Source organism: Struthio camelus, chromosome 9 (assembly GCF_040807025.1).
Source record: "Struthio camelus isolate bStrCam1 chromosome 9, bStrCam1.hap1, whole genome shotgun sequence".
Classification (NCBI taxonomy): domain Eukaryota; kingdom Metazoa; phylum Chordata; class Aves; order Struthioniformes; family Struthionidae; genus Struthio; species Struthio camelus.
The window spans coordinates 11,344,460-11,366,523 of record NC_090950.1 but is presented as its reverse complement, the minus strand read 5'-3'; the positions used below and the strand labels follow the sequence as shown (position 1 = coordinate 11,366,523).

The 22,064-nt window shown below is 40.0% G+C and overlaps 1 long non-coding RNA gene across 1 annotated transcript in view; it reads right to left on the bottom strand.

Annotated features, from left to right (window-relative positions):
* The window catches only part of LOC138068207 (uncharacterized), a 29,981-nt gene that overhangs the window by 5,312 nt on the left and 2,605 nt on the right, over nucleotides 1-22,064 (bottom strand). Inside the window, exons 3-4 of the long non-coding RNA XR_011142908.1 lie at nucleotides 20,142-20,327; nucleotides 17,975-18,049 (exon numbers count right to left, since the gene is read on the bottom strand). This is a non-coding gene — a long non-coding RNA (uncharacterized lncRNA). The remainder of the gene's footprint in view (nucleotides 1-17,974; nucleotides 18,050-20,141; nucleotides 20,328-22,064) is intronic.

Here is a 22,064-nt window from a genome sequence, read left to right as displayed (position 1 = left end):
ATCCTATAGTAGTCTATCATGACTCTGTTCTTCTAGCTTGCTTTGGAGGGCATCATGACAAAGACCTCATCAAAGTCAAGATAAACAACAGCTGCTGTTTCTTCCTCATGCACTAGGTATGGTACCTGTGGAAAGAATTCCACAATCTTAAATCCAAGATGGCTTTTACATAGTTTTTTCAAAGGTTTACAAAATTCTATTTGGTTGTTAGTTCCATTACATTTCAAGGAATTGCCATTAACTGACCATTCTAAAATCCCCCCAATTTTCTCCCTTCTTCTCTGTTTCAAAGACTGGCATCAAATTTGCCTTTTTCGATTTTTGCGATCATTTCATACATACTCCATAGCGAGTTCTAAGATCAACTACAAGCAGCTCTGAGGTTACTTTATCTAAGCCTCCACGTACCTTAGGATCACCTCAAATCTATTTGAATAAATGGGCTTGTATTTTAAGAGGAACTATGTATTTTGGTATTGTTGAAAATCCCACTATACATAAAAGTATCTTTTACAAATCTAACCCAAGAACTAAATCAAAACTGTTAGAACACACTTTTTTCCTCCTCGCTCAAAGTTCAGAGACACAAGCCAAAGGTGAAAACACTCTAAACAAAACTGTAGACGGCACTGTGTTGAATGTAGTTGGCAGGCAGCATTGTGCAGAAAAGCTAACAATATGCTAGCAAGATGAATACATGTTCACCTTGATGGTACTACTGTATTGCTTTGTAGGAAAGGCTTTAATAGAGATAGGAACAAAATTAATAGACATAATCTTTTTCTTTAAAGCAACGAAATTTTAGAGAGAAATCAATATAGAAAAGGTCATGGTTTCTGAAATATTTGAGTGGACATAGGTAGAATAACTTTTACTTGTATCATACAACTTCAGTATTAGGCTAAATTTTAACAAGGATGGAGCCTCAGTGTGGCTGTTCTGTCCAAGTTTGCGCAGAAACATCTATCTAAATAAAATTTCCTTGAATCTCACTGATGAAGAAGCAGCTGTCAGCCTTAATTGTCCACTCCAGTTATTAGTCTATTAACATGAAGGCAAAATGTTTACATAAATATTTATCTCCTTTTTATTACATGGCATGGGAATCCATAATGACTTATTTCAAACATGTCAATAATATATTAACCTAAATCCATAAGTCTGTCTCCAGGAAGACAGTATAAGCCCTCAAAAGGTTAGTTATACCATATCAGCTAGCTCTATAGGAGCTACTTTAAATATCTACATAGTTTATTAAATGCCATCCTGTCTATACTACTTTAATCTTAAAGTGAAACAGTCAGGACCTTTTCCCCTGAACAAGAAATAGCTGGTTAAAAATTCATTTTCATTCCAGAGGAGAACAATTTTTTTAAATACCCTATAAAATTAAATTCATTATGTTTAAAAAACAAACAAACAAAGCTAAAGCAACAAAGCTTCCAAAAATGTTTGAAATATTTTACTAAGGAATTTTCTTTGCTATAGCTACAGATCCAACACAAAATCTGGTTTCTTTAATTTTCAGAGAAAGCTTTGACAGAAACTACACACAAGTTCTTCTTAAAAAATCCATATGGATCTATAGTAGAAATCTAATTATTGACCCATTCAACAGGATGAATAAAAATTGTAATTTCCTATAGGGCTCCTTCGTAAGAAAGCCCATCTCCTCTTGCCTCTCACACAGTCCTTCAGAGATCAAGCTGTGCAAAACTCCACAGGGGCTGGATTTCCAAACTGGTAGCCCTTTTTTTCCCCGGAAAACCTTCTAATGTAGAAGATGGTCTTGCAAAATGTACTTAGAGAAATAGCCTAGAAGAATGTAGTATCACTGGCAGATAATTAAGCCATTAATTAAGTCATTACTACAGTAGAATTAGCACTACAGGCTCTTAAAATGAGGAAAAAAAAGTTAACTGGAATTCATCACTCCATGTGCATTCCATTTTGCAGGTTTTAGGGCCTCATGTTAATTAGTCCCTATAAACTAGTATAAAACTATTCTCTTACCTCTTACTTCCAGAGATGTTCACTACACCTGCAATATGCATATTTATTATCTGTTACTTTTTAGATATTAGTCATATTTTAAGCTCAAAAGATTTGCCTTTGCATTAGAGATGATACTTAAATGAGAATTAGCAGTGGGAAAATACTTGAAGCTCTGATTTACTCTCTTTTAAAGATGTCAGAACATTAATTATTTTCCCTGATATCAATGGGGCATTAAATCTGTAACTAATTCCATATGTGTGAAAGCAGTAGGGATTAGAAGTGTATAAGATTGTTGTAGAATAAATCAAAACCATAGCAAATTGTGCCAGGTTGCTGAAGTGAGCCACTCTAGGCAATCAGGATATGAAAATCAAATCAATTTATGGGAGGACAAACTGCGCTCACCCTCTAAATATTAATTATTTCTAGTACACTGGTACCTGGATCATTCAACTCCTTTGTTCATGAAACTGTACACACACACACAAACACACATATATAAAAAGACAGTTCTTGACCCAAAGGACAAATGCATGAACTGAATCCTTTTGCTTAATTTTTAAGCACTCAAAACACTTTGAGAAGTCAACACTCACTTTACTGCGTATATGTTCACTGAGAAGAGGGATTTATATACATATTTCTAATCAAACACATATATAAGTGGGCCCAAATCTAGGGCTACTGCAGTGAGATGATGTTGTTCCTGATTTTCTCCATAATAAAATTGAAATAATTACACCTAAATAATTGCTGCAATAAGACCACAGTGGTTAGTAAGCTTTATAACTTTTATTTATCTTTTTAAAAAGATTGTCATGATACAAGAAAAGAAGTAATGGAGAAAATGCTCCAATGGTTAGCTTACCTCCCTGTTAATACTTTTTTCTATGGTCAGCAGAATTAAGTTTGATAACCTCCGGCCCCCATCTGACCTTCACTTGAAAAATCTTGAATTCCTAATTTAAATTCCTTTCTACTAGCTGTTGTTTAGAGACTGAGTCTTTCTCGGCTGTGCAACATTCAGCATCTAGCACTCTGAGTTCTTTGCAGCGGCAAATAAGGGATACGTGACTGGAAAACTTGAAACAGTTAATCTCCTGTGAAGTCTACCATACTATATTCCACCAACAGGGGTAGAGACTGCAAGATATGCCCCCTCTCCTCGTCTGCTTCTCAGTGCCTATGACTTGTACAGTCCCTTAAGGATGCTGCTACTACAACACCATATGCCGGTGCCCCTTTCCTTTGCTCCTCTTGCCTCAGTTTTCTTTTCCTGAACTGTGCACAAGACAGGATAATTGCACTCCCTTGGATGGATCCTCAGTGGATCAATACTGGTGGAGACCTACCAAAACCAGTGGAGATAGGCTGAGCCGCTAATTTGTCTTTAACCAGCCACGTGGTAAAAAACACAGATTTTAGGTTTGTGGTGCTGCGAGGTTGATGGAGCAGGCCTCTCTTTAGAACAGTTCGACAAATTTCTTTAGCTGTCTTCTGGCAAGCTGCAGCTCTGTGAATCAAATAACTGAGGAAGGCTCATAAAAATGAGTAAACAAACATAAAAGGCTGGCCCTGAGTGCTATTGTATTTCAGAGCTGGCTCAGTGCTCTTGTTAAAGGGCTGCTACAGACATATACAAAGAATCATATGAAAAATGTTGGAGCCATCTACCTACAGCACAGAAATGTGATCTTTTTTGTTCAAATGTGGTTGAAATTTGTTAGAACTGGAAAATAGATTATTCTCTCCTTAAAAGGGCATCGTTTTCATGCTCACTGCCTTTTCTTCAATGCAGGGCTGGGAGGGGGAAAAAAACAGCTAAAAACCTATTCAGTCCTTGCTGACTTAATAGCTTTAACATATTCTTTTCTGATGAAGATGAAAAACTTAGACTTGTAAAAACTGATCCCCAAAAGAAAAGAGAAGCTTTAACCAACAAGGGGAAAAGGAAAGTATGGGAGGCAGCTTAATGCCTCAACATCAGTTAACAATACACAAGTCTGAAGTCTTTAACTCATTAATTTGAAAGGGTTTGGCTCCAGCTCCTTATTTTGGCTTTTCATTTTTGTTTGTTTGTTTTTCCCCTCCCAAAGGAAATCTGGACTGTAGATGATTACTTTGAAAACAAAGCAGTACACAACTCTGGCAGAGAGATTCTCTTCAAAAGAGATCATTTGAGGAATAAAACATGCTTTACATTAACAATCAGTTGCAACAGTGACAGGCCTCAGGGTTTGGTGACACAGTCTCACATCAATTACTTGCTAAAGGAACGGGACCGTGTGCATTATAACATGAGGATAAATATTAGGATAAGTAGTTTAAAGAGGTTAGACTAAGAGGAAACCCTTTTTGACATCAATAGTGAGAAATCCAACGATGTTAAACACATAAAGTTGAAACTAATACATATATACACACAAAATCCTTTTCTAATTAGTAAGAACCTCTGGCTGTGGATCTGCTCACAGCAGCATGGTAGAGATAAGGTGCTGTTAATGTTCAAAACTAAATAGGAGTTTTTTAATACATTGAGAAGGGTTAGTACATTTGAAGTAGCAACACTAGCTGACTGCTAACTTAGAGCACACTGAGTTGTGCTATGTTTTCCTGCAACTACAAACCAATTTCAAGCTAATCCCCATAGGGACTGGTCCTGAACTAGTGAACCAGTGCTGATCAAACAGGATCTTTATGGACCATGAACACTTCGTTCAACCAGTTGTAGATGTCTGATCATTTAGAAAACATTCAATGAGATACGCTGTGAGCTAGAACTACGTTACGTGGGAGGGCTCTCATGGGACACATCGAATGATCCTGCTAGAGTGCTCTGTTAACAAGCTGCACATTAGGTGAGTGACTACAGTGAATTTGGTTCATCAGAAGAAGAGGCAGGATTTCAATTGCGCTCTATGATCCAGATGGAGAAATCGGACCATTTTTTCCCTTTAGTTACTGTATCAGCCTCTGACAACCAAGGGCTTAATTATGTTATCACCTGCTGTAATGCGCCTGGTTAGCCAGAACTGTCTTACACTACGGTTTGGTCTTAATAAATACATCACAGTTTTACAAGGGGAAAATAGGTTTTTCTGAGATCAGGAGTTCTGCTTTTTCAGCAGAATGGAAATTAGTCTGACTAGGCTTGCCGGAGGCCTGTACTTATTGTATCTCCTCGAAATTCCTCAGCTAGAGGAAGTTCTTTCAGTATTTAAAGTACAGCCTCCTATTAGAACATGCATTTGTAAATGGCATGATTTATCTTAATTTTCCAGTTGAATTTATTTTGAAAAGTAGCTAAAACAATGCATTCTCCTGAGGACTAAGAAAAAATAATTGTAGACTGGGCTGGGAGGAGACAGGACCTGTGTCACTATCTGCAGCTTGAGAAAAATATAAAATCAAAGTGCCAGAAAAGATGCTTCACACTATATTTTAACTATTTTGTTTCCTGAGGTCTTCAGTCCTATTCCAGGTTTTCTGTCTTCTGCTGTCCCAGAGTGAAGCACTCCTAACTCGCACAAACATCTGTGCAATCCCAAAACTTGCCTTTGCATTTTGGAAAGTTCAAGGGGAGCCTCAAGCCAAGTTTGCCAGAGAATGGAAACACAAAACATTTAAAATTCTTACCTCAGCAGAAAAGATCATCCTAAAAGATTTCCCATACAAACAGATAGGAGAAGCAACAAACATCAACCAGCTACAAAGTTTCCTTTTCAAGTCAGCAGCTGCTTCGCTTTGTGAAATCCCCCAGAAAAGCAGGATGCAGAGAGACGTCCATGTAACCAAGCGATTCTGTTTGACCAAGAACAGCTAGAGAGACTGCCAGGCCCTCACAAGAAGACTCTGAATGCAAGAGCTGGGTAGCAACCAGGTATCAGAAAGCCTCACAGAGGGGATTAAAAAATAGTGTTGTCAAGATCAGGTATAATTAATACTTATGACATATGTTTAGATCTAGAACCAAGCATCCAGAAACCAACTAGATGTCATGTTCTCAGGCACACAGGAGGTGAGATAAATGCTACACGCAGTGTAGAATTCCCTCTAAAAAGTGTTACCTGAGGCCAAGGGCAACTCTGCAGAACAAAAAAATAAATAAATAAAGCCCAGCAAAATTTAAGTACATCTCCCACTGAATTTTTTCTTCTATCAGACTCAGAAAATGTCCAGGAACCTGGACAAAAATAAACCTTCCATGACTGAGGAGACGGGATGCTCTGACTTCTATGGATTTTTAGAATTAGCTAATAGGTTCAAGGAAAAATTAATATAGCGTTTCAAACACTCCAGGTGACCTGTGCCAAATGCAGCAGCTGGTATTAATAGAGTAAATTACACGATTATATTAAAGATGAATGGCACAGCTTTACAAAAATAAATTTCTAAAACTGTTTAGAATTCAAATCAGCTATAGCAAGAGTAGACTTAACAGATAGAAATGAATGTAGTTTCAAAGTGCAGAAATGAAAATCGGTCTCCATTTACTTGCCCACCATGTCCAAGATACAGAATTTTATTGTGAACCTAGCACAAAGCTGATGGCATTTTTTCAGGGCTTTCAAAGAGAACTCCCTACATTGTAACATTTTAAGCACCTACTGACATGTTGTCACTTGGGAAAAGAGTGTATTGAGATCGAGACATAGGTATAGCTTGATCTCACTGGAAACCATAATTTTGTTCTATAGAAAGACATTGGTGCTTTTGCTCCCTGGCAGAAGGAAAATAAAACCTTGCAGTTTGGAGGAGGGGGGTGGAGAGGTGAGCAGAGTTTCTCAGAATTGGCAGTAGCACAATGCTCACAACATTTGCCAGGGACAGGTTTTTTCCTGAAATAAACACCTGAAGCTGTATCTCCATCTCCCTGTGGGAATGCTTTAATCTGTACTACTGGCTATTTTGAGCACTGATCTCTCTCCTGCTCCACAGAATGTCTAACCCTGGTCCAAAAGGCCAATATGTTTCTACAAAATATTCAGATGTTGACAGGAAGGGGAAAAAGCTTCCTGGCAAATTTTTCAATGAGTTCTCGTTATGGTTCTGCAACCTCTCCGCAATGTAGTATTTGCACTGACAGTAAGAGGATTGCCTGCATCATTAAAGGTTGCAGAAGCTCTCCCTTGGCAGGTGCAGTAAATGAAGAAAATGATTTTCAGAGTATTTGGTTTATAACAGACGGGCTTAATTATAGTTCCAATGAGGCTGAGCTGCAGAGATCACGGCGATCAGCATCAGCTGGCATCAGCTCCAGAAAACATAATGTGGTACATTTGAGAGGTACTGAAAGGAGCACTGTGGGCCACAGGATAATAACATGTGGAAGCAGCTTTCATAGACAGCTTTTGAAAAGGAGAGAGGAGACAGTGTTTCATTACGTCCACCTCCTGCCTAAGGGTGATTGGAACAAAACTCTGCACTGTAGCGCGCTTGCAGGGCATCACACAGTGCAGCCAGACTAACACGGTCTTGCACACAGGGTCGCACAGTCTCTTGAGTGTTATTACTGCACTAAACCTAAACCTACGAGGGACCTTGACACACTGAAGAATCAAAGCCAAAACCACGAGAGCTTGCTTACTGGTATGGACAAGGCTGAGAAAGAGAAAAGAAATTAGTCTCTAACCAACAGAAAACATCACCTTTCATTTGTTCTAAATCCAACAGAGGGGTGAATTGTCCTTTTAACTTCTCAGTGTGAAACACATTTTTTCAAGCATACAGAATACGCCGCTTAACTGAGACAGCCTATTTAATGTCCTGATTCTATGAAGTCTTCCTCTCACTATCAGTCCTATTAAAATCAACAGTTATTCAAAGGAGTGATGATGATGATTCAAAGAACGACAGCTGGACCAAGCCCTTACAGGAAAGTTTGTCTAAGGCTAGTGACTATCAGAGATCGATCTTTACTTAAGATAGGATTTACACTTACGCATTTGGCCACTGGTCAAACTAATAAATACGACCTTGAACATCCATTTTTGTTGATCAGGGTTGTTTACTCAGGTATGCATTAGATTTGAAACACTGCCAGTTTCTGAAGATGGTTATAAACTCTGTTAAGTCCATCCGTAAAGAAGAAATAGAGATTAACTGTACTGAATAGAAGTCTGGATTTGTACTTGCAAAACTAGGTCAAGCCGCCACTGAAATCAGTCAGAACAAGAGTCAGCCTTGCAGAGTTCTTGCACAGAATTCTCTATTGTTTCAAGCATTTTCTGTCTGCAGAAGAAAATGCTGACCCAAGAGGCAAACACTGAGGCATCCAAACAGCCTGGTGAGCTAGTGATAAGAAATACAGTGGGAAAGACTCCTTTCCTTACCCAGCCTACAAAACAGCTGCAGAGCTGATCCACCGCAACCCCTGGAGACTAGACTAGCCCTCATCACTTGTTCCAAACATCTAACACACAATAATGGGTCTTTGGGCCATGCACTTTCCTTCTGTTCTGCTTCCTAAGGTCAGCTTGTACCAGTGAAGGTGTCTTTCACAGGGGATTTGCTTGTAGGAGAACCCATACAACAGAACGGGATATGGATGCCCATTATCTGTTTCTAACGGATCTCTCCTTTGCACGTACATTTGAAGACACGCCATTTAGCTATTCCTCTACATACAGTTAAGTGCTAGAACAGGTTTTCCTGCCCTGTCCCTGCCAGTGAAATACATATGCAATGTTGTCAACAGAGCACACACCAATTCTATATGAATTAAAGGAAATCTAAGAGAGGACCTGTAGAAACAACTAATAATAACAACTAATAATAATGGAAAGTAATTAAGGTGGCGATGTGGCCCAAGGTACTGTACAGAATATTTTGCATCAGGTGAGTTGGAATGCAGCCTGTGCTTTACAAGCTTTAACTATCTGACATCGAGATTCCGATCACTGCCCACTGGAAGTAAGGTAGTAGTGTCTGTCCAGTTCAAAGAAACCATACCTGGAGCATATATTTCTAATCTGAACCTCTTGCTGAGATGGGAGGGACTGGGCAAGGAGACTAGACTCCCTTTCTGTTTTTCACAGAAATCCTTGCAGTTCAGGGGAAGAAACCTATGCTGGTGCACTATGCAATGATTTTCCCATCTCAAAGAGCAGCCTATTTTCAATTACAGCACCCTGATATTTCTAACAAGCACAATAGTCTGAATCAAAAGTTCTTGAAATTAGAGCTCTAACCTAATTTTAGTAGGTCAGGTGATTAAAGGAAACTATTCAGCACAAGCAACGTTGGATTAAAACTAAAACAAGTTTCTTGAAAAAGGCTCTCTCCTCTTTGACCCTCTTCCATTTTTTACTTTATTCTATACCCCATCTGCTTCTGATGACTTAATTTCTGCCTCTCAAGATCTGGAGAGATCGGTATTCACCAAAAGAATCTATACCAATGCAAGATTCTAAGACCTAACGCTATAGTATAAAAATATAGACAAATTGAATTCACATTGGTAATGGCAATTACACAATTGAATTGTTATATATTTATAGCAGCAGGCTCCAGAAAGTCCCAGCTGAAGCAATATTGACAGCAGCCACAATGGCTTTTATAACTAACTGTGAGCTGCCTTTTCCCTGTCAGCTCTGAGTCTGCCCTCGCTGTCTTTGGGGTAGGGCAGCCACCTGTTTCTAAAGGACGCTGAAGAGTAATGCGTGATTCTAGACAAATGAGAAATGTGTTTATGCAGCTATGTTGTTAGTTTTACTGTTTGCAGTACAGATTACTATCCATAGTAAAATGGCATTAGAAAAAAGTAATATTTAAGCATGCTCACAAGAGAATTACTTTTTCTTGAGAAATATGATCACCAGACACATTCATGCTGTACTCTACAGAACCGCTATCTCTTCAACATTTGCTATTCTCTCCTACTTCTTCATCTTCACTCCATTGAACCACAGAAAAGTCATACCGTATATTAATAGCCTATTTCTAGTAGTATTGTTGCTATAGCACTTACAACATAAAAATATCATATGCTACATCTAAACCAGGAAATTGGGGGTCCTGCACAGACCAATTCCTATAGAAAATAAACCCAGATCATACTGGAGTGTTAGTACCCTCCTATTACCCACCAGCTTGAACAATCAGGAGATGAGCATCTTGAATTCACATGCAGCCATTTATTCTGGATTCTTGTACTACCTTCCAGATAAGATAGAACAAAAAGATGGAGAATATGCATTTAACACAATATAGCTAATACAGCAGCTACTGGATGCTGTATTAAGCACTTTATAATCCCCACCCCACAGGCCTGCCTTTAAGAAAATAACGAAAAGAAAGCCGAAAGTGTCCTTTTGCCTTTGAAGCATATTCTCTTCCTTATACAACAGCTATGACTGATTCATATATCACTCTTTGGTATACCTAACCTAGTCAGGGCTTAGTTGAGCTGTTTCTTTCATAACGTACCTGATATCAGCAGCCAGATACAAGCAACAGCGAGTGGAAGCAAGCATAGTATTTCTGCTCCTGCATGAGTTTTGCGGTTTCCTGAAATTGCACTGTGCTGTTCCCATAAGAAACAGCCAAATTCATTAGTTTTGATTTAAATATTCTCATCATTTCCGGTCTTCCTAATTATATTCAATGCTCTTGACTCCCATTTAATGAATCATTTTAGACAGGATTAGCCTTCAAACTCACATAAATGTTAATGGAGTGGCACACAGAGCAGGTAGAACTTCTGGTTCAGCATGTCTGTTTTACTGAACTGAGGCTACCTTTCAAATGAAAATTTCCTCACTAAACCCAACTTTGTGGGTTTTTGCACTACACTTCCAAAGCCTGCTCTTGCTCTTGCTCCCAGAACAACTAGTGCTCCCAGAGCACTTATCTCACAAAACCAGCAACTCCACAAGACCTTATCAAACAGTATTGAGTTTAAAAGAAACATGCCAATATCTGTATCTTCGTTCAAAGGCAATATCCGAGTGTTTCCATTAGGTTAATGGATTCATATTTCTCCTCAGATTCCGAAAGTCCAGACAATCCTTGCCTGACTAATTAGAAGACCTGCAGCTTCTACACGTTTCAATCTGAAAAAAGTACCTTTCCCAAATGTATCTGCACCATTTTGCCTGTCTGTCTCTTGAAAACGAGCTAAAGTCTGGGACTCCACTCTCTCTTCATCATTTAGACAAAGTTTCCAGGAACCTGTGGGTTTTTTTCCTTTTCTTAAAATGCTAGGTTAACGTTTCTCCAACTGGGAAATGAAACAAACTTTCAGTCCCGATCCTGTACATACTGTATAATTGCTGGGAACTTAGTCATTCTAGAGAATTTAATGGACCCTGAGGACATTCAGCATTTTACCAGACTGCACTGTCTGACATTGCAAATAATTGTTTAAACTTGAATGTAACTTAAAATTGCCTGAAAGAGACAATAAGTTGTATATTTTACAAACAACAGAAAACCCAACCTTATTCTTATTTGCTTTTGAAAGAGGCACTAAAACAGAGTAAGATGAATACATATTGGAATAATTTAACATGGCAATTCAGATGTAATTTCTATAAGGAAGAAAACACAAATAGCTGAACTTTAAGGACAGAAAATTGCCTTGAAGTATAAATAAGAATTTACATTTACATTCTTCTCAGCCTCTGTAGGAATGCATGCTCTTTAGAGCCATAATCAGAAGACAAACCAAAAAGTAAATTATTTCTGTAACCAATCGAGAAATTAGAGGGTACGTTTTCCTCTTAATCCGAGGTTCATTAATGCTAATTTCTGCCCTCATTCTTCACCAGCCCTAACAAAATATAAAAAGATGGAGAATTATTTGTTGTCACAAAGGTGGGTTGAGAGAAAAAAAAATCAACTTTTACCTTTAGTCAGAAATATATTATTTTACAAGGATTATTTATTTCCCATGTTCTCTGCCTTCAAAGACAGTGGTGCACAGTGAGGGGGGCAGAGTGCAGAGAATTACTGTACTTTAGCCATTGGCATCCAGGGGAGTTTATTCATTTAAACCTTTTATTATTATTATTATATTATTATTATATCATGATTTTAATAGGTTGGGGCATTTACATAGCAGTTAGGTCTATCTCATAGCAATTTAACTTTCCTGTTCTGAGGAGAAATGAATTTGTAACTGAGAATATACCAGGATACATTTGCCAAAAGCAACTGAGTAGTAGTTACTATGATCTCTATTAAAAACTAAGCATTAACAAAGGAGAAAGGTGCTGGACAGAGAGCAATGAAAGACACAGCCTCTTATTTATTTGTCTTCTACCACAACCAATATAAACAGCATGGGTATTCATTATCACGCTGAAGTCCCAAAGCAGCTTTTATTCTGCATATCAGTTTGACTCTGCATCATTAAGTTGCATATTCATTCAAGTCTTTCTCCTTGATACAATGGAAAACACTATTAACCAGATGAGAAAGTTAAGTTACCATCTCAGTAAGTTCACAGGATCTTATTCCACAATAGCCTTCCTGTAGGACTACAGGAAAGCATTTCAGGCCAAAATTTTAAAGGTACTAGGCGTATATCACTTGAAATTAGTTATTTATCCATTTTTGAAGATGTGAGCCTTTATCCCTTAGCTTCATAAAAGTATTTCCATAACCCTTGGGGTTTAACAGCATTAAAGTGACGTGCTCTGACAATATGATAGCAAAGGCATAGAAGAATATAAGACTATCCATAGCTTTGACTGTAGACCCTGTCTCACGAAGATCAGCTGGGATGTAACTGCTGAAATGAGCAACACTCAAAGAGCTAGCTGTTGTGTCACAGCACATGACGGCTAAATTTTACCACAGAGCCTGAGAAACTGTGTAAGGACTAAGTGTCCCTCCCCCAACACTGCACTGGCCAGCAGACTCACCTCACATGTAAGATGTCAAGGGTCACATTTTCTAAGGTAGAAAGACACATGTTGTACAATAGTAGTGCCTGGAAGACTTACCAGCTACTCTAGAGCAGTCTCATTGATTTTTACTATACATTTCTCTTTGATTTCAGACCTTGGAAACGTTTTCTACTGAACATTTCATCCAGCCAAGGCCATTCATGTGAAAACTTGCAGTTTTTGTTAACTTAGTATTTTTTACAGAAAAACTTAGGGGGAGAAAAACTGTAACCCTTTTTCTTTGCTTTTCTAGACGTCATTAATAGAAATATCATTTCTACAATGTTTAGGGAAGAGCTCTTCTTCATGTGAATGGGCATTCAGGCATAAACAAGATTATTCATATAGCCTATACATTCACTCCAGAGAACAAGCCTAAAAGCATTTCATTATATACTACACATGCAATTAGTTGGTAGGAATATGATAAGACAAAATTGAATGTAATCAGCTAATAAATCTTAGTTTCTCTGAGTCGGAAAGAAAAACAGCTATTAAAATCTGAGAGGCACACACTGTACAGAATTAAACGTTTTGCTTTGGACAGTTAATGACAACATAATCCTTTTCTTCCCCCAATTAACACGTGTCCCACATTCTGTCTCCTCACCACCCCCATATGCTTTCTGAGTCATTTGAAGTCCTCAGTTCTAATCTTCTCTTCCAATTCTGTCAGAAAGTAGAAACCCCATCATTTTATTCTAATGCCTTCATTCTAGTAACTAGTAAATTACCACACAATTCAACTCTAGAGTTCAAGACAACAGTAGCTAAAAAGTGTGACGGCACATTATGAACAACATTGATAGTTTTGAATGGCAGACGTAAAAATTAAAATTTCACTTGTGGAATGGAAAACAAAAGGTGCAGCTCTGATAGTCTGACCACCTCTGATTATCAGTAACTGCCTCCTAGCTTTATCATTGCCTTCCATTCTTCCCAGAACTTCTTCCTTTCCACCTTTATCTTTGCACTATGCAATGGAAGAGTTCCAAAAAACTCACGACATTAAAGTGACGGACATTATCCAACAAAGCCCTTGTATCATTACAAACACAGAATCTGCCTTATGTCAGCAGAGCTTTCCTACTGAAGAAGCACAAGTATTTTAAAGAGTGGTTTGAAATGCATCTTTAAAATGCTATGTCAATACATTTTAAATCTAGACTGCAGCTCCTTTAGGCTGGTGACTTCATTTCCAGAAGCCCTCTCCTTTGCTAACTTGGGGCCTTGTCCAAAGACCATTGAGATATAAGAAAGTTTCATTTAATTGATTTCCTAGGGCTTTGGATCAGATCACTGTAAGTCTGACTCTTCTCAGAGTTGTAAGATAGCTCTTAAAAAGGAACTGAAAAAATCTGTCTTATCCCACTATAAGAAAAAGAATAAGAGTGGCACAAAAGAAAAAGAGTGGAAGGTATCCAGAGGTACAAACGTGCTCTTTAAATATCTAGTAGACTAAAAAATGTGAGGAATAAATAACCTATCCTTCCAGAAAATGGCGTTTACAAGGAGAACCACAGGATGTTTAGCTTTAATTTCATCTCCCTGCTGACTGCAGAGCCACATGCATCCTCAGAAAATCAGAAGAGATGGGATTGCTATCTCCAACATCTGATCAAATAAGATATAAGGGGAGACAGGAAACACTCACATGCAGTATCTGCATTGTGCATGGCGTGGTCCCACTACATAAGCCTGGCTTCCCCACACATAGTTCCCTCCTGAAGCTCTGAGATTCACACACTTTCCCTCAAGAGCTCAGCTCAGCTCTGTTCTCCAACACCAAAACTGCACCTCTCTCACTTGCTATAGTGCACTGACGACCACGGGATCATTTGCTACTGGTATAAAAGTTGTACGCATGATCAGCCCTAAACAGAGATCATGGGAAAATGATGCTCTGTACTTTGCTCTTAAAGACCTTTTCCAGTGCTTTCACAGAATCACAGAATGGTCAAGGTTGGAAGGGACCCCTGGAGATCATCTAGTCCAACCCTCCTGCTCAAGCAGGGTCATCTAGAGCAGCCCAGGCCTCTGTCCAGGTGAGTTTTAAGAATCTCCTGGGAAGAAGACTCCACTACCTCTCTGGGCAACCTGTTCCAGTGCTCAGTCACCCTCACAGTAAAGAAGTTTTTCCTCATGTTCAGATGGAACTTGCTGTGTTTCAGTTTGTGCCTGTTCCCTCTCATCCTATTGCTGGGCATCACGGAGAAGAGGCTGGCCCCATCCTCTTGACACTCCCCCTTCAGATACTTATACACATTGATCAGACCTCCACTCAGTCTTCTCCAGGCTAAACAGGCCCAGCTCTCGCAGCCTTTCCTCATAGGAGAAATGCTCCAGTCCCTTAATCATCTTAGTTGCCCTCCGCTGGACTCTCTCCAGTAGCACCATGTCTCTCTTGGACTGAGGAGCCCAGCACTGGACACAGTACTCCAGGTGAGGCCTCCCCAGGGCTGAGGAGAGGGGCAGGATCACCTCCCTCCACCTGCTGGCAACACTCTTCCCCATGCACCCCAGGATACCATTGGCCTTCTTGGCCACAAGGGCACACTGCTGGCTCATGCTCAGCTTGTTGTCCACCCACAACTCCCAGGTCTTTCTCCTCAGAGCTACTTTCCAGCAGGTAAGCTCCCAGCCTGTACTGGTGCATGGGGTTATTCCTCCCTAGGTGCAGGACCCCGCACTTGCCTTTATTGAATTTCATGAGGTTCCCCTCTGCCCATTTCTCCAGCCTGTCCAGGTCCCTCTGAATAGTAGCACAGCCCTCTGGGGTATCAGCCACTCTTCTCAGTTTTGTATCATCAGCAAACTTGCTGAGGGTGCACTCTGTCCCTTCATCCAGGTCATTGTTGAATAAGTTAAACAATACTGGACCCAAATAGTGACCCAGTGGGTCACTACAGGCCTCCAACTAGACTCCGTGCCATTGATCACAGCCCTCTGAGCCCTACTCTTCAGCCAGTTCTCAATCCACCTCACTGTCCACTCACTCAGCCCACACTTTCTGAGCTCGCTTGTGAGGATGTTATGGGACACAACATCAAAAGCCTGGCTGAAGTCAAGGTAGACAACATCCGCTGCTCTCCCCTCATCTATCCAGCCAGTTGTCCCATCATAGAAGGCTATCAGGTTGTTTAAGCATGATTTCCCTTTGGTGAATCCATGCTGACTACTCCTGATCACCTTCTTGTCTTCCACATGCTTAGTGATGGCCTCCAGGATGAGCTGCTCCATCACCTTTCCAGGGATGGAGGTGAGGCTGACTGGTCTGTAGTTCCCTGGGCCCTTCTTCTTGCCCTTTTTGAAGACTGGAGTGATTTACTTTCTTCCAGTTCTCAGGAACCTCTCCTGATTGCCATGACCTGTCAGAGATGATTGAGAGTGGCCTAGCCATGATGTCTGCCAGCTCCCTTCATTTGCAAGAAGCCAAGGACCTTCACAGAGTGGGGAAAACACAGCTCTGCTGCAGAACCTGGGCAAGGGCGAGAGTCAAGGCTCTCCCTGCTGGCCCTGCTGATGCTGACCCATCATAGAAAGGCAGGGGAGTCAGCACCGAATCAGCAGCGGATGCCTGGTCTGCAGCATTTCCTTCCTGTCCCTGACAGCAAGAGCCTTAGCTGGTAGCTGGCATTAGAGCTGGCATTAGAGCTCCCATTACTGTGGAACCCAAGCTGCATTTCAGGACCTTACATTGTAGAAACCCAGGAAACCAGACAAGCCAGCTAAGGAAGCCCCATTCTCATTTATATCAGAAAATGATCTCTTCAGTTCTCTTTAAAAATAGTATTTCCTTAAGAAAAGCCTATGATATCTGAAACAGTGCTACTTTACCAATATCCACTGACAAGCATTTTTGACATTCAATCTCTCCAATCTGTGAGACAGCAAAGACAAAAACCTGTATTGCACTGAGGATAAAGGTTCAAGATCAGCTTTGAGTATCTTTTTTGCTTTTGTGAATTTATATCAGACCCTTAACATTACTAGCATGTATTTACTGTGGTCTGGTAAACAGAACAGGATCTCTCAGAAAATATGGCACATGGTAATGATTTAAATTGTGTCATTAGCACACTGCAGGGGGGAGGGCTTTACTTGTATAGTTCACACATACCATACCAATTCTTTAAACAAATACAAGGCCAGAGTGGAAGAGGGAAGGGAAGGAGGGAAGTGAAGCAGAGGGAAGCAGAAGAAACCTATACAAACCCCATATTTTCCATTCTCTGCCACTCTTGTCTGGAGGGTTGGCTTTTTTTCCCCACAATAAGTGTCTTTTCTTACCCAGTTCATAAGAAGTTCCTCTGCCATTGCACACACTGAGGTGGCACACTGCCTATTTCTCAGGAAGATCCTGGCAATGCACAAGCAGCTCTAGAACACGTACTGTGTACAGAGAACATTATCTCATATATTTTTCAATAGCTGCAGTCACCATTTCAAATGCAGTATATTAACTCTTTGTGCCTAAAAATTCTTGACAGAAACAAGTGCTCTAATGAACCAAGATGTGTCCCAAGTAGAAGCAGGAAGCATAGAACCAATGAGGGAGGAGAACATGTTCCCTTGCCCTTTTTAAAAAGTTAATGATGCCAAAAATTTTTGTGCATGTTGCAGTTACAGAACAAAACACAACTCCAAAAAGTCGTGGGCAAAGCTGAAGACTGGAAACTAAGCCAGTAGTAAGTCTGTGCTCTCACATCTCTGCTGATATATAACACGTAGCAGGCTGCTGCACTCTGATGCAAGCAACACTCATCTTACCTGTAACGTTACTCTTAAGGACAGAAGTAAAAGGAAAAGGAGAAGGAGAGTACTGGAAGAAGGAGACATACAGGAAGGTGGTTTTATATTGTCCAGTAAGACATGACACAGTTCTTGATTAACCCTAATTCGTTCATCAGTTTTTAACTCAGTGCTGGTCTACAAACACGTTTCATATGGATTAAAATTAGTGGTACTTCACACATAGTATTTAGCCATGGCTTTCAATAATCTTGTAGATAGGTAAATAAAATTACCTCTCTTTTAGTTGTAGGGAGCCTGAGGCAAAGACATTAAGGATCAAATTTACTTACCAAAAGACACAAATATTTCTTCAGTAAGTTCTTCCACAGCCCCAAGGTGTCCAAGTCCAATTGATTTCAGTGGCCCTATTAGAACAACAAAGTTGTTACCTTCAGCTACTAAACAGTTCTGAAAATAGAGGTAATGACTCGATTCAGAACAACCAAACCTGTGTGGAAAACAAGATTAAAACTTGCAACTTTGGGAAGGCCAAATGGGCCTAGAGAGAAACAGGGTGAAGCTGATCTGAAATAGTTTGGGGTTTCTGCTCACATCCATTCCACTTTGAAACCTTTGCTGAGCAGACAGCAACAGACTGAATAACAGGAGAACAGGACAAACCTATGAGATGTGGGGCAGACTCAGTAGAATATCTAGATATTTATGTCACCCAGATCTGCGGCATGTAAGGGAACTGATTTATTGTCTTAATAGCTCATGAAGGAGGAAGGATTATTCTCTCAGAAAGGGAACTGAAGCAGAGAGAGAATAAGTGACTTTATTGCAATCCCACAGGAAACACACTCTATTTAAGTAGGCTGCTGCATCACCTGCAGTTTCCAGGTTAATTTTACACAACGATTAACAGTCTGGCAACTCCCAAACGTGTTTTCAGCAGCAGCATGAACCCTGTTCTCCAGGATGAAATCCCAAATGACAGGCAGCAGCAGCCTAAGAGGTGATAGCATTTTGTTTTCTGGTAGCAACAAGCGAATGCCAAGAGACCCCAAAGCTGGGCATAAGGGAGGTAAGAGAATTTTTCAAAACACAAGCCGTGGGCACAAGCCAAAGTCCACCAAAGTGAAAATGAAGGAAGTATTTTCTGAAGTCTCCCCAATATACTGAAAACATCAATTAATGGAGCTGAAGTACAAGTGCACTAGAAGGATTTTGAACTCATCAGATAAAGTGTAGAAGAGAAGTTACTGCTTCTCAACATGTGTCATGCCTGGAGGACTTTCGGAGCCATATTTTGGAACCACCCAGATACATGTCTACCCAGGATTAGCACCATCCTGCAAGGATAGATAGACACCTAGCGAGTAGGTGTCCCTTTGGAATTAAGTGCAAAACTGTAAAAAGGCATTAACATCAGCTTTCCCTTCCCATTCCCATTCCTACTTCTGTACCTCTAGCTTGCTTCAAACTGACAAGACTTACCCATTTTTAGAAAACACCAACTGAAAAACTGTGGAAGCAGAGGAGGCAGGGAGTGGAAGGCAGCTCCAGGGAGAGCACGCAGAACACAGTGGTGTATTTTAACAGACTGCTTCTTGTGATGCCCTAGTGCCACCTTTGGCTGAAGCTCCCCAAATATGAAAAAGCTTACAACCACTCCTGAGAGAAATTAAGTTTAATTTATTAGCTCACAGTAAGAGAGTCCTGCTGGATTTACCACCATTTTGAACAGAAAATCACACACTGAATTGCCCTACTACCATGACTGAACTAGTGTCTCCTATTGCCCATGCCATGACTGTGTACCCTGAAGAGTTAGCCGGTGGCTCGCTTGATTTTCATGATTCCTTAGCGTTCTCCTGCACCAGGGGTTAGAGTCACGTGCCAGGAGTCTGCTTTAAGAGAGTCACACAGTACTGCCTTAAAAAATGAAGGAAAAGACCTAAAAAAAGTCTTTATTGTTTCAGTTTTCAGACATGCCCTGTGGATTTTCATATATTTTAGTCCATGTTAATCACTACAAGCCTTTTGGGCCAAACCCGCAGAGCATGTAAAATGCTTCAGGAAAGTCGATGTAAACAATTCTAGCAGAGTTTTGGCAATTTACTGTAGCCAAGAATTAGGCCCAGGAGCATAACAAAGACAGTTGCTTAAATCTGTTAATAAGTAGTGTACTTTTACCACCTCAGTACTATAGCGGTGACTGACTGAAAGTCATCTCAAACACATATGTAGGTGATCCGCTTCATGATGCAGAAAACAGAGAGGCAAATGAATTGAAAAGAAAAATAAAATCTATATAGATGCACCTATATACATAAAAAGTGTATGTTTATGTATATTGGCAAATATGCACATAGGGATATATAAATACAAACATGGGGATAAAGGCACGCAGATGTAAGCACAAGATACACAAAAGACAGTATTATTGCTTTAATAGGATATATTATAAAGAGTTACTTTGCAAAGTAGGCTTTTTAATACACAAAAGCTTACCTTTGAAATACCAAGTAAAACAGCCATAAGAAGCTCATGGATTGCCAGCTGCTCTTTTAAAGCTTCAAGTTGACAGTTGCTGTAAGAGGTCCCTCAGGCTTCCTTCCATGCTGTGAGCCTGGCAAACTTCACTTTTAGCAAGCTTCAGAAGTAGTCAACGTGTTCTTCTGTAGTGGTGGTATAGTACTGCTGAAACAAATGGTTTTACTTCACAGCTAGTACAATTAGGTATTTAGAGAGAGAACTTGCTTCTGTAAAGTTATTATCCACTCTGAGTTGTCAGAAACTGATTTGTGGTTTCTGTCAGAATGACCATTCTGCACTGTGGGGTTTTCAGATAGGGTTAAAGAGTCAACCAAAAGCTCCTCACCTTTCTTCCTCTTATCTTCATGTTAGCAATTTTAATCCTCCTCATGGCTGGGAAGAGGGAACAGAGCAAGAAAAATAGCATTTTTTACTACTAATGTATAGCAGAATGAAATTTGCAGAATATGTTATCTGCCAGTTAGGAAAAACGGAAAGTGCTATTTCAGGTGTGTCTTTGGGTGTCCTGACAGAAGCATCTTTGTCACTATTTTATCTCCTGGCAACTTCTTTTGCCACCCGTGACTCTTGTCCTTTGCATTTGCTTGAGGCAGTAACTACATTATCACTGGGTGCTTCACACAGCTACCATTCATTCCCTTCCATCTGTTTTCATGCTTACCCAGCTCCTACTACAAAAATGTAACCTAAAGAAGCCTCAGGCTATTTTCCTGTGTGTCCTAGTAATGATGTTCCCTTATGTGAGTGGTTGAGCAAGGTGACAAGTTGACTCCAGCCCACTCCATGCAGGTCCCATTTGAATGTTAATTATCATTAGCTAAAAATTCCACTTTCAGGCCATCCTTCTTTGAATTTGAACTTAAGATGACAAATCTCATAGAATGAGATTCATTCCTGGTGATCGCAGACAGCTAACAGAGACACCTCGGTTAGGATCCTAATCAGCTGAGAAAGCAGACCATTTGTCTCTCGCCAGTGACAGTGAGTAGGGCTCAGTTAAGAGCTCAGAGTTAGTTCAGGTGAATCTAGGCCATATTTTCTAGCTCACATTTGCAGAGAAAAAATCTTGCTCAAGAAGAGCTGACTCCTCAGTAGGAGTTTCCAGGGAAATGGAGCTTGGATAGGACACTGTTGCTGTCCAAGGTGTGATGTGGCATGACAGATGCGATACTCTGTTTTCCTGATCTGTTGCAGAATAAGGTTACACATCCTTCATCTCGTCATTCTCACATTACCATTACTATGGCACATAATCAAGCTACAGTGAAGCACTGTGGTGCCACTGGAGCACTGTAACTCAGGGCAAGACTTTATTTCTCTTTCAGGCACAGGCAGCCTACTTTAAGCTACCCTGCTTTGACTGCAGTCCTGCAGATTGTCATCTCGGTTAGTTACTGCAGAAATATACTGCAGTAACTTGTCTACGGTCACACATTCAGTCTTTTGGGGTTTTTTAGGTTTTTTTTTTTTTTGGAAAAGGTAATGCTATTTATGTAGCCTTGTTAATGATTCTTGGGTTCTATTCAATATTAAACTGGCTAGGTACCACTGCTAGATCCTGTAATATGAAATACAAGGCTAGGGGAAGGAACAAAGGAAAAACAGTTTATAGTAATTGATGCTTCCAGACAATAATCTTGGCGTCTCTTTAAATCAATTTGTAATTGTTTGCTACTTGCTCCTGAATATGAATAGGATCCTTCACCCATGAAGGGTGAGTGCTAAGCTCCTTTGCTGCTTATGAAAGATCCATAACTCAGAAGGGCTGCAGGTCGGAGTGTGTGGCAATGATCTGTCTTATTTTTTTTAAGCAAGTCGAAGAACCATAATCACCCTTCATGGATGAGATAGTCTATTTGTTCTTCATGGATTTGGTTG